The following is a 17572-nucleotide window of genomic DNA, read 5'->3' as shown; positions in this document are numbered from 1 at the left end:
ACTCAGATTCGGCTCACCAAATTTTTATAAATCTTTAAAAGTACACATATTACAAGAGCAGGCTACTAGGAACTAACTGAATTCACAAAGAAACAGTGTTTCAGTTCGTTAAAACGTTGCTCTATCTTGAATAACAAGCTTATTACATGCGAATCCTATTGGGAACCTACTCAATTCACCATGATACTTGGATTCCGTTCCTTAAAATGTTGCTCGATATTGAAAAGCAAACTCATACAAGCATGTCCCATTGGGAACTCACTGAATTCGCCTAGCAATTTTGATTCCATTCGTGAAAATTTTTCTATATCCCGAACAGTCCACTTATTACTACTGCGGCCTATTAGGAACTAACCGAATTCAAATGTTACTCAGATTCGGCTCACCAAATTTTTATAAATCTTTAAAAGTACACATATTACAAGAGCAGGCTACTAGGAACTAACTGAATTCACAAAGAAACAGTGTTTCAGTTCGTTAAAACGTTGCTCTATCTTGAATAACAAGCTTATTACATGCGAATCCTATTGGGAACCTACTCAATTCACCATGATACTTGGATTCCGTTCCTTAAAATGTTGCTCGATATTGAAAAGCAAACTCATACAAGCATGTCCCATTGGGAACTCACTGAATTCGCCTAGAAATTTTGATTCCATTTGTGAAAATTTTTCTATATCCCGAACAGTCCACTTATTACTACTGCGGCCTATTGGGAACTAACCGAATTCACCATGTTACTCAGATTCGGCTCACCAAATTTTTATAAATCTTTAAAAGTACACATATTACAAGAGCAGGCTACAGGGAACTAACTGGATTCACAAAGAAACAGTGTTTCAGTTCGTTAAAACGTTGCTCTATCTTGAATAACAAGCTTATTACATGCGAATCCTATTGGGAACCTACTCAATTCACCATGATACTTGGATTCCGTTCCTTAAAATGTTGCTCGATATTGAAAAGCAAACTCATACAAGCATGGCCCTTTGGGAACTCACTGAATTAGCCTAGAAATTTTGATTCCATTCGTGAAAATTTTTCTATATCCCGAACGGTCCACTTATTACTACTGCGGCCTATTGGGAACTAACCGAATTCACCATGTTACTCAGATTCGGCTCACCAAATTTTTATAAATCTTTAAAAGTACACATATTACAAGAGCAGGCTACTAGGAACTAACTGAATTCACAAAGAAACAGTGTTTCAGTTCGTTAAAACGTTGCTCTATCTTGAATAACAAGCTTATTACATGCGAATCCTATTGGGAACCTACTCAATTCACCATGATACTTGGATTCCGTTCCTTAAAATGTTGCTCGATATTGAAGAGTAAAATCATACAAGCATGTCCCATTGGGAACCCACAGAATTCGCCTAGAAATTTTGATTCCATTCGTGAAAATTTTTCTATATCCCGAACAGTCAACTTATTACTACTGCGGCCTAGTGGGAAAAAACCGAATTCACCATGTTACTCAGATTCGGCTCACCAAATTTTTATAAATCTTTAAAAGTACACATATTACAAGAGCAGGCTACTAGGAACTTACTGAATTCACAAAGAAACAGTGTTTCAGTTCGACTACGTTGCTCTATCTTGAATAACAAGCTTATTACATGCGAATCCTATTGGGAACCTACTCAATTCACCATGATACTTGGATTCCGTTCCTTAAAATGTTGCTCGATATTGAAAAGCAAACTCATACAAGCATGTCCCATTGGGAACTCACTGAATACGCCTAGAAATTTTGATTCCATTCGTGAAAATTTTTCTATATCCCGAACAGTCCACTATTACTACTGCGGTCTATTGGGAACTAACCGAATTCACCATGTTACTCAGATTCGGCTCACCAAATTTTTATAAATCTTTAAAAGTACACATATTACAAGAGCAGGCTACTAGGAACTAACTGAATTCACAAAGAAACAGTGTTTCAGTTCGTTAAAACGTTGCTCTATCTTGAAAACAAGCTTATTACATGCGAATCCAATTGGGAACCTACTCAATTCACCATGATACTTGGTTTCCGTTCCTTAAAATGTTGCTCGATATTGAAAAGCAAACTCATACAAGCATGTCCCATTGGGAACTCACTGAATTCGCCTAGAAATTTTGATTCCATTCGTGAAAATTTTTCTATATCGCGAACAGTCCACTTATTACTACTGCGGCCTATTGGGAACTAACCGAATTAACCATGTTACTCAGATTGGGCTCACCAAATTTTTATAAATCTTTAAAAGTACACATATTACAAGAGCAGGCTACTTGGAACTAACTGAATTCACAAAGAAACAGTGTTTCAGTTCATTAAAACGTTGCTCTATCGTGAATAACAAGCTTATTACATGCGAATCCTATTGGGAACCTACTCAATTCACCATGATACTTGGATTCCGTTCCTTAAAATGTTGCTCGAAATTGAAAAGCAAACTCATACAAGCTTGTCCCATTGGGAACTCACTGAATTCGCCTAGAAATTTTGATTCCATTCGTGAAAATTTTTCTATATCCCGAACAGTCCAGTTATTACTACTGCGGCCTACTGGGAACTAACCGAATTCACCGTGTTACTCAGATTCGGCTCACCAAATTTTTATAAATCTTTAAAAGTACACATATTACAAGAGCGGGCTACTACGTACTAACTGAATTCACAAAGAAACAGTGTTTCAGTTCGTTAAAACGTTGCTCTATCTTGAATAACAAGCTTATTACATGCGAATCCTATTGGGAACCTACTCAATTCACCATGATACTTGGATTCCGTTCCTTTAAATGTTGCTCGATATTGAAAAGCAAACTCATACAAGCATGTCCCATTGGGAACTCACTGAATTCGCCTAGCAATTTTGATTCCATTCGTGAAAATTTTTCTATATCCCGAACAGTCCACTTATTACTACTGCGGCCTATTAGGAACTAACCGAATTCAAATGTTACTCAGATTCGGCTCACCAAATTTTTATAAATCTTTAAAAGTACACATATTACAAGAGCAGGCTACTAGGAACTAACTGAATTCTCAAAGAAACAGTGTTTCAGTTCGTTAAAACGTTGCTCTATCTTGAATAACAAGCTTATTACATGCGAATCCTATTGGGAACCTACTCAATTCACCATGATACTTGGATTCCGTTCCTTAAAATGTTGCTGGATATTGAAAAGCAAACTCATACAAGCATGTCCCATTGGGAACAAACTTAATTCGCCTAGAAATTTTGATTCCATTCGTGAAAATTTTTCTATATCCAGAACAGTCCACTTATTACTACTGCGGCCTATTGGGAACTAACCGAATTCACCATGTTACTCAGATTCGGCTCACCAAATTTTTATAAATCTTTAAAAGTACACATATTACAAGAGCAGGCTACTAGGAACTAACTGAATTCACAAAGAAACAGTGTTTCAGTTCGTTAAAACGTTGCTCTATCTTGAATAACAAGCTTATTACATGCGAATCCTATTGGGAACCTACTCAATTCACCATGATACTTAGATTCCGTTCCTAAAAATGTTGCTCGATATTGAAGAGCAAACTCATACAAGCATGTCCCATTGGGAACTCACTGAATTCGCCTAGAAATTTTGATTCCATTCGTGAAAATTTTTCTATATCCCGAACAGTCCACTTATAACTACTGCGGCCTATTGGGAACTAACCGAATTCACCATGTTACTCAGATTCGGCTCACCAAATTTTTATAAATCTTTAAAAGTACACATATTACAAGAGCAGGCTACTAGGAACTAACTGAATTCACAAAGAAACAGTGTTTCAGTTCGTTAAAACGTTGCTCTATCTTGAATAACAAGCTTATTACATGCGAATCCTATTGGGAACCTACTCAATTCACCATGATACTTGGATTCCGTTCCTTAAAATGTTGCTCGATATTGAAAAGCAAACTCATACAAGCATGTCCCATTGGGAACTCACTGAATTCGCCTAGCAATTTTGATTCCATTCGTGAAAATTTTTCTATATCCCGAACAGTCCACTTATTACTACTGCGGCCTATTAGGAACTAACCGAATTCAAATGTTACTCAGATTCGGCTCACCAAATTTTTATAAATCTTTAAAAGTACACATATTACAAGAGCAGGCTACTAGGAACTAACTGAATTCTCAAAGAAACAGTGTTTCAGTTCGTTAAAACGTTGCTCTATCTTGAATAACAAGCTTATTACATGCGAATCCTATTGGGAACCTACTCAATTCACCATGATACTTGGATTCCGTTCCTTAAAATGTTGCTCGATATTGAAAAGCAAACTCATACAAGCATGTCCCATTGGGAACAAACTTAATTCGCCTAGAAATTTTGATTCCATTCGTGAAAATTTTTCTATATCCAGAACAGTCCACTTATTACTACTGCGGCCTATTGCGAACTAACCGAATTCACCATGTTACTCAGATTCGGCTCACCAAATTTTTATAAATCTTTAAAAGTACACATATTACAAGAGCAGGCTACTAGGAACTAACTGAATTCACAAAGAAACAGTGTTTCAGTTCGTTAAAACGTTGCTCTATCTTGAATAACAAGCTTATTACATGCGAATCCTATTGGGAACCTACTCAATTCACCATGATACTTGGATTCCGTTCCTTAAAATGTTGCTCGATATTGAAAAGCAAACTCATACAAGCATGTCCCATTGGGAACAAACTTAATTCGCCTAGAAATTTTGATTCCATTCGTGAAAATTTTTCTATATCCAGAACAGTCCACTTATTACTACTGCGGCCTATTGCGAACTAACCGAATTCACCATGTTACTCAGATTCGGCTCACCAAATTTTTATAAATCTTTAAAAGTACACATATTACAAGAGCAGGCTACTAGGAACTAACTGAATTCACAAAGAAACAGTGTTTCAGTTCGTTAAAACGTTGCTCTATCTTGAATAACAAGCTTATTACATGCGAATCCTATTGGGAACCTACTCAATTCACCATGATACTTGGATTCCGTTCCTTAAAATGTTGCTCGATATTGAAAAGCAAACTCATACAAGCATGTCCCATTGGGAACTCACTGAATTCGCCTAGAAATTTTGATTCCATTTGTGAAAATTTTTCTATATCCCGAACAGTCCACTTATTACTACTGCGGCCTATTGGGAACTAACCGAATTCACCATGTTACTCAGATTCGGCTCACCAAATTTTTATAAATCTTTAAAAGTACACATATTACAAGAGCAGGCTACTAGGAACTAACTGAATTCACAAAGAAACAGTGTTTCAGTTCGTTAAAACGTTGCTCTATCTTGAATAACAAGCTTATTACATGCGAATCCTATTGGGAACCTACTCAATTCACCATGATACTTGGATTCCGTTCCTAAAAATGTTGCTCGATATTGAAGAGCAAACTCATACAAGCATGTCCCATTGGGAACTCACTGAATTCGCCTAGAAATTTTGATTCCATCCGTGAAAATTTTTCTATATCCCGAACAGTCCATTTATTACTACTGCGGCCTATTGGGAACTAACCGAATTCACCATGTTACTCAGATTCGGCTCACCAAATTTTTATAAATCTTTAAAAGTACACATATTACAAGAGCAGGCTACTAGGAACTAACTGAATTCACAAAGAAACAGTGTTTCAGTTCGTTAAAACGTTGCTCTATCTTGAATAACAAGCTTATTACATGCGAATCCTATTGAGAACCTACTCAATTCACCATGATACTTGGATTCCGTTCCTTAAAATGTTGCACGATATTGAAAAGCAAACTCATACAAGCATGTCCCATTGGGAACTCAGTGAATTCGCCTAGAAATTTTGATTCCATTCGTGAAAATTTTACTATATCCCAAACAGTCCACTTATTACTACTGCGGCCTATTGGGAACTAACCGAATTCACCATGTTACTCAGATTCGGCTCACCAAATTTTTATAAATCTTTAAAAGTACACATATTACAAGAGCAGGCTCCTAGGAACTAACTGAATTCACAAAGAAACAGTGTTTCAGTTCGTTAAAACGTTTCTCTATCTTGAATAACAAGCTTATTACATGCGAATCCTATTGGGAACCTACTCAATTCACCATGATACTTGGATTCCGTTCCTTAAAATGTTGCTCGATATTGAAAAGCAAACTCATACAAGCATGTCCCATTGGGAACTCACTGAATTCGCCTAGAAATTTTGATTCCATTCGTGAAAATTTTTCTATATCCCGTACAGTCCACTTATTACTACTGCCGCCTATTAGGAACTAACCGAATTCAAATGTTACTCAGATTCGGCTCACCAAATTTTTATAAATCTTTAAAAGTACACATATTACAAGAGCAGGCTACTAGGAACTAACTGAATTCACAAAGAAACAGTGTTTCAGTTCGTTAAAACGTTGCTCTATCTTGAATAACAAGCTTATTACATGCGAATCCTATTGGGAACCTACTCAATTCACCATGTTACTTGGATTCCGTTCCTTAAAATGTTGCTCGATATTGAAAAGCAAACTCATACAAGCATGTCCCATTGGGAACTCACTGAATTCGCCTCGAAATTTTGATTCCATTTGTGAAAATTTTTCTATATCCCGAACTGTCCACTTATAACTACTGCGGCCTATTGGGAACTAACCGAATTCACCATGTTACTCAGATTCGGCTCACCAAATTTTTATAAATCTTTAAAAGTACACATATTACAAGAGCAGGCTACTAGGAACTAACTGAATTCACAAAAAAACAGTGTTTTAGTTCGTTAAAACGTTGCTCTATCTTGAATAACAAGCTTATTACATGCGAATCCTGTTGGGAACCTACTCAATTCACCATGATTCTTGGATTCCGTTCCTTAAAATGTTGCTCGATATTGAAAAGCAAACTCATACAAGCATGTCCCATTGGGAACTCACTGAAAACACCTAGAAATTTTGATTCCATTTGTGAAAATTTTTCTATATCCCGAACAGTCCACTTATTACTACTGCGGCCTATTGGGAACTAACCGAATTCACCATGTTACTCAGATTCGGCTCACCAAATTTTTATAAATCTTTAAAAGTACACATATTACAAGAGCAGGCTACTAGGAACTAACTGAATTCACAAAGAAACAGTGTTTCAGTTCGTTAAAACGTTGCTCTATCTTGAATAACAAGCTTATTACATGCGAATCCTATTGGGAACCTACTCAATTCACCATGATACTTGGATTCCGTTCATTAAAATGTTGCTCGATATTGAAGAGCAAACTCATACAAGCATGTCCCATTGGGAACTCACTGAATTCGCCTAGAAATTTTGATTCCATTCGTGAAAATTTTTAGATATCCCGAACAGTCCACTTATTACTACTGCGGCCTATTGGGAACTAACTGAATTCACCATGTTACTCAGATTCGGCTCACCAAATTTTTATAAATATTTAAAAGTACACATATTACAAGAGCAGGCTACTAGGAACTAACTGAATTCACAAAGAAACAGTGTTTCAGTTCGTTAAAACGTTGCTCTATCTTGAATAACAAGCTTATTACATGCGAATCCTATTGGGAACCTACTCAATTCACCATGATACTTGGATTCCGTTCCTTAAAATGTTGCTCGATATTGAAAAGCAAACTCATACAAGCATGTCCCATTGGGAACTCACTGAATTCGCCTAGAAATTTTGATTCCACTCGTGAAAATTTTTCTGTATCCCGAACAGTCCGCTTATTACTACTGCGGCCTATTGGGAACTAACCGAATTCACCATGTTACTCAGATTCGGCTCACCAAATTTTTATAAATCTTTAAAAGTACATGTATTACAAGAGCAGGCTACCAGGAACTAACTGAATTCACAAAGAAACAGTGTTTCAGTTCGTTAAAACGTTGCTCTATCTTGAATAACAAGCTTATTACATGCGAATCCTATTGGGAACCTACTCAATTCACCATGATACTTGGATTCCGTTCCTTAAAATGTTGCTCGATATTGAAGAGCAAACTCATACAAGCATATCCCATTGGGAACTCACTGAATTCGCCTAGAAATTTTGATTCCATTCGTGAAAATTTTTCTATATCGCGAACAGTCCACTTATTACTACTCGGCCTATTGGGAACTAACCGAATTCACCATGTTACTCAGATTCGGCTCACCAAATTTTTATAAATCTTTAAAAGTACACATATTACAAGAGCAGGCTACTAGGAACTAACTGAATTCACAAAGAAACAGTGTTTCAGTTCGTTAAAACGTTGCTCTATCTTGAATAACAAGCTTATTACATGCGAATCCTATTGGGAACCTACTCAATTCACCATGATACTTGGATTCCGTTCCTTAAAATGTTGCTCGATATTGAAAAGCAAACTCATACACGCATGTCCCATTGGCACCTCACTGAATTCGCCTAGAAATTTTGATTCCATTCGTGAAAATTTTTCTATATCCCGAACAGTCCGCTTATTACTACTGCGGCCTATTGGGAACTAACCGAATTCACCATGTTACTCAGATTCGGCTCACCAAATTTTTATAAATCTTTAAAAGTACACATATTACAAGAGCAGGCTACTAGGAACTAACTGAATTCACAAAGAAACAGTGTTTCAGTTCGTTAAAACGTTGCTCTATCTTGAATAACAAGCTTATTACATGCGAATGCTATTGGGAACCTACTCAATTCACCATGATCCTTGGATTCCGTTCCCTAAAATGTTGCTCGATATTGAAAAGCAAACTCATACAAGCATGTCCCATTGGGAACTCACTGAATTCGCCTAGAAATTTTGATTCCATTCGTGAAAATTTTTCTATATCCCGAACGGTCCACTTATTACTACTGCGGCCTATTGGGAACTAACCGAATTCACCATGTTACTCAGATTCGGCTCACCAAATTTTTATAAATCTGTAAAAGTACACATATTACAAGAACAGGCTACTAGGAACTAACTGAATTCACAAAGAAACAGTGTTTCAGTTCGTTAAAACGTTGCTCTATCTTGAATAACAAGCTTATCACATGCGAATCCTATTGGGAACCTACTCAATTCACCATGATACTTGGATTCCGTTCCTTAAAATGTTGCTCGATATTGAAAAGCAAACTCATACAAGCATGTCCCATTGGGAACTCAGTGAATTCGCCTAGCAATTTTGATTCCATTCGTGAAAATTTTTCTATATCCCGAACAGTCCACTTATTACTACTGCGGCCTATTAGGAACTAACCGAATTCAAATGTTACTCAGATTCGGCTCACCAAATTTTTATAAATCTTTAAAAGTACACATATTACAAGAGCAGGCTACTAGGAACTAACTGAATTCTCAAAGAAACAGTGTTTCAGTTCGTTAAAACGTTGCTCTATCTTGAATAACAAGCTTATTACATGCGAATCCTATTGGGAACCTACTCAATTCACCATGTTACTTGGATTCCGTTCCTTAAAATGTTGCTCGATATTGAAAAGCAAACTCATACAAGCATGTCCCATTGGGAACTCACTGAATTCGCCTAGTAATTTTGATTCCATTCGTGAAAATTTTTCTATATTCCGAACAGTCCACTTATTACTACTGCCGCCTATTGGGAACTAACCGAATTCACCATGTTACTCTGATTCGGCTCACCAAATTTTTATAAATCTTTAAAAGTACACATATTACAAGAGCAGGCTACTAGGAACTAACTGAATTCACAAAGAAACAGTGTTTCAGTTCGTTAAAACGTTGTTCTATCTTGAATAACAAGCTTATTACATGCGAATCCTATTGGGAACCTACTCAATTCACCATGTTACTTGGATTCCGTTCCTTAAAATGTTGCTCGATATTGAAAAGCAAACTCATACAAGCATGTCCCATTGGGAACTCACTTAATTCGCCTAGAAATTTTGATTCCATTCGTGAAAATTTTTCTATATCCCGAACAGTCCACTTATTACTACTGCGGCCTATTGGGAACTAACCGAATTCACCATGTTACTCAGATTCGGCTCACCAAATTTCTATAAATCTTAAAAAGTACACATATTACAAGAGCAGGCTACTAGGAACTAACTGAATTCACAAAGAAACAGTGTTTCAGTTCGTTAAAACGTTGCTCTATCTTGAATAACAAGCTTAATACATGCGAATCCTATTGGGAACCTACTCAATTGACCATGATACTTGGATTCCGTTCCTTAAAATGTTGCTCGATATTGAAGAGCAAACTCATACAAGCATGTCCCATTGGGAACTCACTGAATTCGCCTAGAAATTTTGATTCCATTCGTGAAAATTTTACTATATCCCAAACAGTCCACTTATTACTACTGCGGCCTATTGGGAACTAACCGAATTCACCATGTTACTCAGATTCGGCTCACCAAATTTTTATAAATCTTTAAAAGTACACATATTACAAGAGCAGGCTCCTAGGAACTAACTGAATTCACAAAGAAACAGTGTTTCAGTTCGTTAAAACGTTTCTCTATCTTGAATAACAAGCTTATTACATGCGAATCCTATTGGGAACCTACTCAATTCACCATGATACTTGGATTCCGTTCCTTAAAATGTTGCTCGATATTGAAAAGCAAACTCATACAAGCATGTCCCATTGGGAACTCACTGAATTCGCCTAGAAATTTTGATTCCATTCGTGAAAATTTTTCTATATCCCGTACAGTCCACTTATTACTACTGCCGCCTATTAGGAACTAACCGAATTCAAATGTTACTCAGATTCGGCTCACCAAATTTTTATAAATCTTTAAAAGTACACATATTACAAGAGCAGGCTACTAGGAACTAACTGAATTCACAAAGAAACAGTGTTTCAGTTCGTTAAAACGTTGCTCTATCTTGAATAACAAGCTTATTACATGCGAATCCTATTGGGAACCTACTCAATTCACCATGTTACTTGGATTCCGTTCCTTAAAATGTTGCTCGATATTGAAAAGCAAACTCATACAAGCATGTCCCATTGGGAACTCACTGAATTCGCCTCGAAATTTTGATTCCATTTGTGAAAATTTTTCTATATCCCGAACTGTCCACTTATAACTACTGCGGCCTATTGGGAACTAACCGAATTCACCATGTTACTCAGATTCGGCTCACCAAATTTTTATAAATCTTTAAAAGTACACATATTACAAGAGCAGGCTACTAGGAACTAACTGAATTCACAAAAAAACAGTGTTTTAGTTCGTTAAAACGTTGCTCTATCTTGAATAACAAGCTTATTACATGCGAATCCTGTTGGGAACCTACTCAATTCACCATGATACTTGGATTCCGTTCCTTAAAATGTTGCTCGATATTGAAAAGCAAACTCATACAAGCATGTCCCATTGGGAACTCACTGAAAACACCTAGAAATTTTGATTCCATTTGTGAAAATTTTTCTATATCCCGAACAGTCCACTTATTACTACTGCGGCCTATTGGGAACTAACCGAATTCACCATGTTACTCAGATTCGGCTCACCAAATTTTTATAAATCTTTAAAAGTACACATATTACAAGAGCAGGCTACTAGGAACTAACTGAATTCACAAAGAAACAGTGTTTCAGTTCGTTAAAACGTTGCTCTATCTTGAATAACAAGCTTATTACATGCGAATCCTATTGGGAACCTACTCAATTCACCATGATACTTGGATTCCGTTCATTAAAATGTTGCTCGATATTGAAGAGCAAACTCATACAAGCATGTCCCATTGGGAACTCACTGAATTCGCCTAGAAATTTTGATTCCATTCGTGAAAATTTTTAGATATCCCGAACAGTCCACTTATTACTACTGCGGCCTATTGGGAACTAACTGAATTCACCATGTTACTCAGATTCGGCTCACCAAATTTTTATAAATATTTAAAAGTACACATATTACAAGAGCAGGCTACTAGGAACTAACTGAATTCACAAAGAAACAGTGTTTCAGTTCGTTAAAACGTTGCTCTATCTTGAATAACAAGCTTATTACATGCGAATCCTATTGGGAACCTACTCAATTCACCATGATACTTGGATTCCGTTCCTTAAAATGTTGCTCGATATTGAAAAGCAAACTCATACAAGCATGTCCCATTGGGAACTCACTGAATTCGCCTAGAAATTTTGATTCCACTCGTGAAAATTTTTCTGTATCCCGAACAGTCCGCTTATTACTACTGCGGCCTATTGGGAACTAACCGAATTCACCATGTTACTCAGATTCGGCTCACCAAATTTTTATAAATCTTTAAAAGTACATGTATTACAAGAGCAGGCTACCAGGAACTAACTGAATTCACAAAGAAACAGTGTTTCAGTTCGTTAAAACGTTGCTCTATCTTGAATAACAAGCTTATTACATGCGAATCCTATTGGGAACCTACTCAATTCACCATGATACTTGGATTCCGTTCCTTAAAATGTTGCTCGATATTGAAGAGCAAACTCATACAAGCATATCCCATTGGGAACTCACTGAATTCGCCTAGAAATTTTGATTCCATTCGTGAAAATTTTTCTATATCGCGAACAGTCCACTTATTACTACTCGGCCTATTGGGAACTAACCGAATTCACCATGTTACTCAGATTCGGCTCACCAAATTTTTATAAATCTTTAAAAGTACACATATTACAAGAGCAGGCTACTAGGAACTAACTGAATTCACAAAGAAACAGTGTTTCAGTTCGTTAAAACGTTCCTCTATCTTGAATAACAAGCTTATTACATGCGAATCCTATTGGGAACCTACTCAATTCACCATGATACTTGGATTCCGTTCCTTAAAATGTTGCTCGATATTGAAAAGCAAACTCATACACGCATGTCCCATTGGCACCTCACTGAATTCGCCTAGAAATTTTGATTCCATTCGTGAAAATTTTTCTATATCCCGAACAGTCCGCTTATTACTACTGCGGCCTATTGGGAACTAACCGAATTCACCATGTTACTCAGATTCGGCTCACCAAATTTTTATAAATCTTTAAAAGTACACATATTACAAGAGCAGGCTACTAGGAACTAACTGAATTCACAAAGAAACAGTGTTTCAGTTCGTTAAAACGTTGCTCTATCTTGAATAACAAGCTTATTACATGCGAATGCTATTGGGAACCTACTCAATTCACCATGATCCTTGGATTCCGTTCCCTAAAATGTTGCTCGATATTGAAAAGCAAACTCATACAAGCATGTCCCATTGGGAACTCACTGAATTCGCCTAGAAATTTTGATTCCATTCGTGAAAATTTTTCTATATCCCGAACGGTCCACTTATTACTACTGCGGCCTATTGGGAACTAACCGAATTCACCATGTTACTCAGATTCGGCTCACCAAATTTTTATAAATCTGTAAAAGTACACATATTACAAGAACAGGCTACTAGGAACTAACTGAATTCACAAAGAAACAGTGTTTCAGTTCGTTAAAACGTTGCTCTATCTTGAATAACAAGCTTATCACATGCGAATCCTATTGGGAACCTACTCAATTCACCATGATACTTGGATTCCGTTCCTTAAAATGTTGCTCGATATTGAAGAGTAAACTCATACAAGCATGTCCCATTGGGAACTCACTGAATTCGCCTAGAAATTTTGATTCCATTCGTGAAAATTTTTCTATATCCCGAACAGTCCACTTATTACTACTGCGGCCTATTGGGAACTAACCGAATTCACCATGTTACTCAGATTCGGCTCACCAAATGTTTATAAATCTTTAAAAGTACACATATTACAAGAGCAGGCTACTAGGAACTAACTGAATTCACAAAGAAACACTGTTTCAGTTCGTTAAAACGTTGCTCTATCTTGAATAACAAGCTTATTACATGCAAATCCTATTGGGAACCTACTCAATTCACCATGATACTTGGATTCCGTTCCTTAAAATGTTGCTCGATATTGGAAAGCAAACTCATACAAGCATGTCCCATTGGGAACTCACTGAATTCGCCTAGAAATTTTGATTCCATTCGTGAAAATTTTTCTATATCCAGAACAGTCCACTTATTACTACTGCGGCCTATTGGGAACTAACCGAATTCACCATGTTACTGAGATTCGGCTCACCAAATGTTTATAAATCTTTAAAAGTACACATATTACAAGAACAGGCTACTAGGAACTAACTGAATTCACAAAGAAACAGTGTTTCAGTTCGTTAAAACGTTGCTCTATCTTGAATAACAAGCTTATTACATGCGAATCCTATTGGGAACCTACTCAATTCACCATGATACTTGGATTCCGTTCCTTAAAATGTTGCTCGATATTGAAAAGCAAACTCATACAAGCATGTCCCATTGGGAACTCACTGAATTGGCCCAGAAATTTTGATTCCATTTGTGAAAATTTTTCTATATCGCGAACAGTCCACTTATTACTACTGCGGCCTATTGGGAACTAACCGAATTCATTATGTTACTCAGATTCGGCTCACCAAATTTTTATAAATCTTTAAAAGTACACATATTACAAGAGCAGGCTACTAGGATCTAACTGAATTCACAAAGAAACAGTGTTTCAGTTCGTTAAAACGTTGCTCTATCTTGAATAACAAGCTTATTACATGCGAATCCTATTGGGAACCTACTCAATTCACCATGATACTTGGATTCCGTTCCTTAAAATGTTGCTCGATATTGAAGAGCAAACTCATACAAGCATGTCCCATTGGGAACTCACTGAATTCGCCTAGAAATTTTGATTCCATTCGTGAAAATTTTTCTATATCGCGAACAGTCCACTTATTACTACTGCGGCCTATTGGGAACTAACCGAATTCACCATGTTACTAAGATTCGGCTCACCAAATTTTTATAAATCTTTAAAAGTACACATATAACAAGAGCAGGCTACTAGGAACTAACTGAATTCACAAAGAAACAGTGTTTCAGTTCGTTAAAACGTTGCTCTATCTTGAATAACAAGCTTATTACATGCGAATCCTATTGGGAACCTACTCAATTCACCATGTTACTTGGATTCCGTTCCTTAAAATGTTGCTCGATATTGAAAAGCAAACTCATACAAGCATGTCCCATTGGGAACTCACTTAATTCGCCTAGAAATTTTGATTCCATTCGTGAAAATTTTTCTATATCCAGAACAGTCCACTTATTACTACTGCGGCCTATTGGGAACTAACCGAATTCACCATGTTACTCAGATTCGGCTCACCAAATTTTTATAAATCTTAAAAAGTACACATATTACAAGAGCAGGCTACTAGGAACTAACTGAATTCACAAAGAAACAGTGTTTCAGTTCGTTAAAACGTTGCTCTATCTTGAATAACAAGCTTATTACATGCGAATCCTATTGGGAACCTACTCAATTCACCATGATACTTGGATTCCGTTCCTTAAAATGTTGCTCGATATTGAAGAGCAAACTCATACAAGCATGTCCCATTGGGAACTCACTGAATTCGCCTAGAAATTTTGATTCCATTCGTGAAAATTTTTCTATATCCCAAACAGTCCACTTATTACTACTGCGGCCTATTGGGAACTAACCGAATTCACCATGTTACTCAGATTCGGCTCACCAAATTTTTATAAATCTTTAAAAGTACACATATTACAAGAGCAGGCTCCTAGGAACTAACTGAATTCACAAAGAAACAGTGTTTCAGTTCGTTAAAACGTTTCTCTATCTTGAATAACAAGCTTATTACATGCGAATCCTATTGGGAACCTACTCAATTCACCATGATACTTGGATTCCGTTCCTTAAAATGTTGCTCGATATTGAAAAGCAAACTCATACAAGCATGTCCCATTGGGAACTCACTGAATTCGCCTAGAAATTTTGATTCCATTCGTGAAAATTTTTCTATATCCCGAACAGTCCACTTATTACTACTGCGGCCTATTAGGAACTAACCGAATTCAAATGTTACTCAGATTCGGCTCACCAAATTTTTATAAATCTTTAAAAGTACACATATTACAAGAGCAGGCTACTAGGAACTAACTGAATTCACAAAGAAACAGTGTTTCAGTTCGTTAAAACGTTGCTCTATCTTGAATAACAAGCTTATTACATGCGAATCCTATTGGGAACCTACTCAATTCACCATGTTACTTGGATTCCGTTCCTTAAAATGTTGCTCGATATTGAAAAGCAAACTCATACAAGCATGTCCCATTGGGAACTCACTGAATTCGCCTCGAAATTTTGATTCCATTTGTGAAAATTTTTCTATATCCCGAACTGTCCACTTATAACTACTGCGGCCTATTGGGAACTAACCGAATTCACCATGTTACTCAGATTCGGCTCACCAAATTTTTATAAATCTTTAAAAGTACACATATTACAAGAGCAGGCTACTAGGAACTAACTGAATTCACAAAGAAACAGTGTTTCAGTTCGTTAAAACGTTGCTCTATCTTGAATAACAAGCTTATTACATGCGAATCCTATTGGGAACCTACTCAATTCACCATGATACTTGGATTCCGTTCATTAAAATGTTGCTCGATATTGAAGAGCAAACTCATACAAGCATGTCCCATTGGGAACTCACTGAATTCGCCTAGAAATTTTGATTCCATTCGTGAAAATTTTTAGATATCCCGAACAGTCCACTTATTACTACTGCGGCCTATTGGGAACTAACCGAATTCACCATGTTACTCAGATTCGGCTCACCAAATTTTTATAAATATTTAAAAGTACACATATTACAAGAGCAGGCTACTAGGAACTAACTGAATTCACAAAGAAACAGTGTTTCAGTTCGTTAAAACGTTGCTCTATCTTGAATAACAAGCTTATTACATGCGAATCCTATTGGGAACCTACTCAATTCACCATGATACTTGGATTCCGTTCCTTAAAATGTTGCTCGATATTGAAAAGCAAACTCATACAAGCATGTCCCATTGGGAACTCACTGAATTCGCCTAGAAATTTTGATTCCATTCGTGAAAATTTTTCTATATCGCGAACAGTCCACTTATTACTACTCGGCCTATTGGAAACTAACCGAATTCACCATGTTTCTCAGATTCGGCTCACCAAATTTTTATAAATCTTTAAAAGTACACATATTACAAGAGCAGGCTACTAGGAACTAACTGAATTCACAAAGAAACAGTGTTTCAGTTCGTTAAAACGTTGCTCTATCTTGAATAACAAGCTTATTACATGCGAATCCTATTGGGAACCTACTCAATTCACCATGATACTTGGATTCCGTTCCTTAAAATGTTGCTCGATATTGAAAAGCAAACTCATACAAGCATGTCCCATTGGGAACTCACTGAATTCGCCTAGAAATTTTGATTCCATTCGTGAAAATTTTTCTGTATCCCGAAGTGTCCGCTTATTACTACTGCGGCCTATTGGGAACTAACCGAATTCACCATGTTACTCAGATTCGGCTCACCAAATTTTTATAAATCTTTAAAAGTACATGTATTACAAGAGCAGGCTACCAGGAACTAACTGAATTCACAAAGAAACAGTGTTTCAGTTCGTTAAAACGTTGCTCTATCTTGAATAACAAGCTTATTACATGCGAATCCTATTGGGAACCTACTCAATTCACCATGATACTTGGATTCC

This window comes from Rattus norvegicus, chromosome 11 (genome assembly GCF_036323735.1).
Source record: "Rattus norvegicus strain BN/NHsdMcwi chromosome 11, GRCr8, whole genome shotgun sequence".
Taxonomy (NCBI): Eukaryota; Metazoa; Chordata; class Mammalia; order Rodentia; family Muridae; genus Rattus; species Rattus norvegicus.
Note: the sequence above shows the minus strand (reverse complement) of the source record.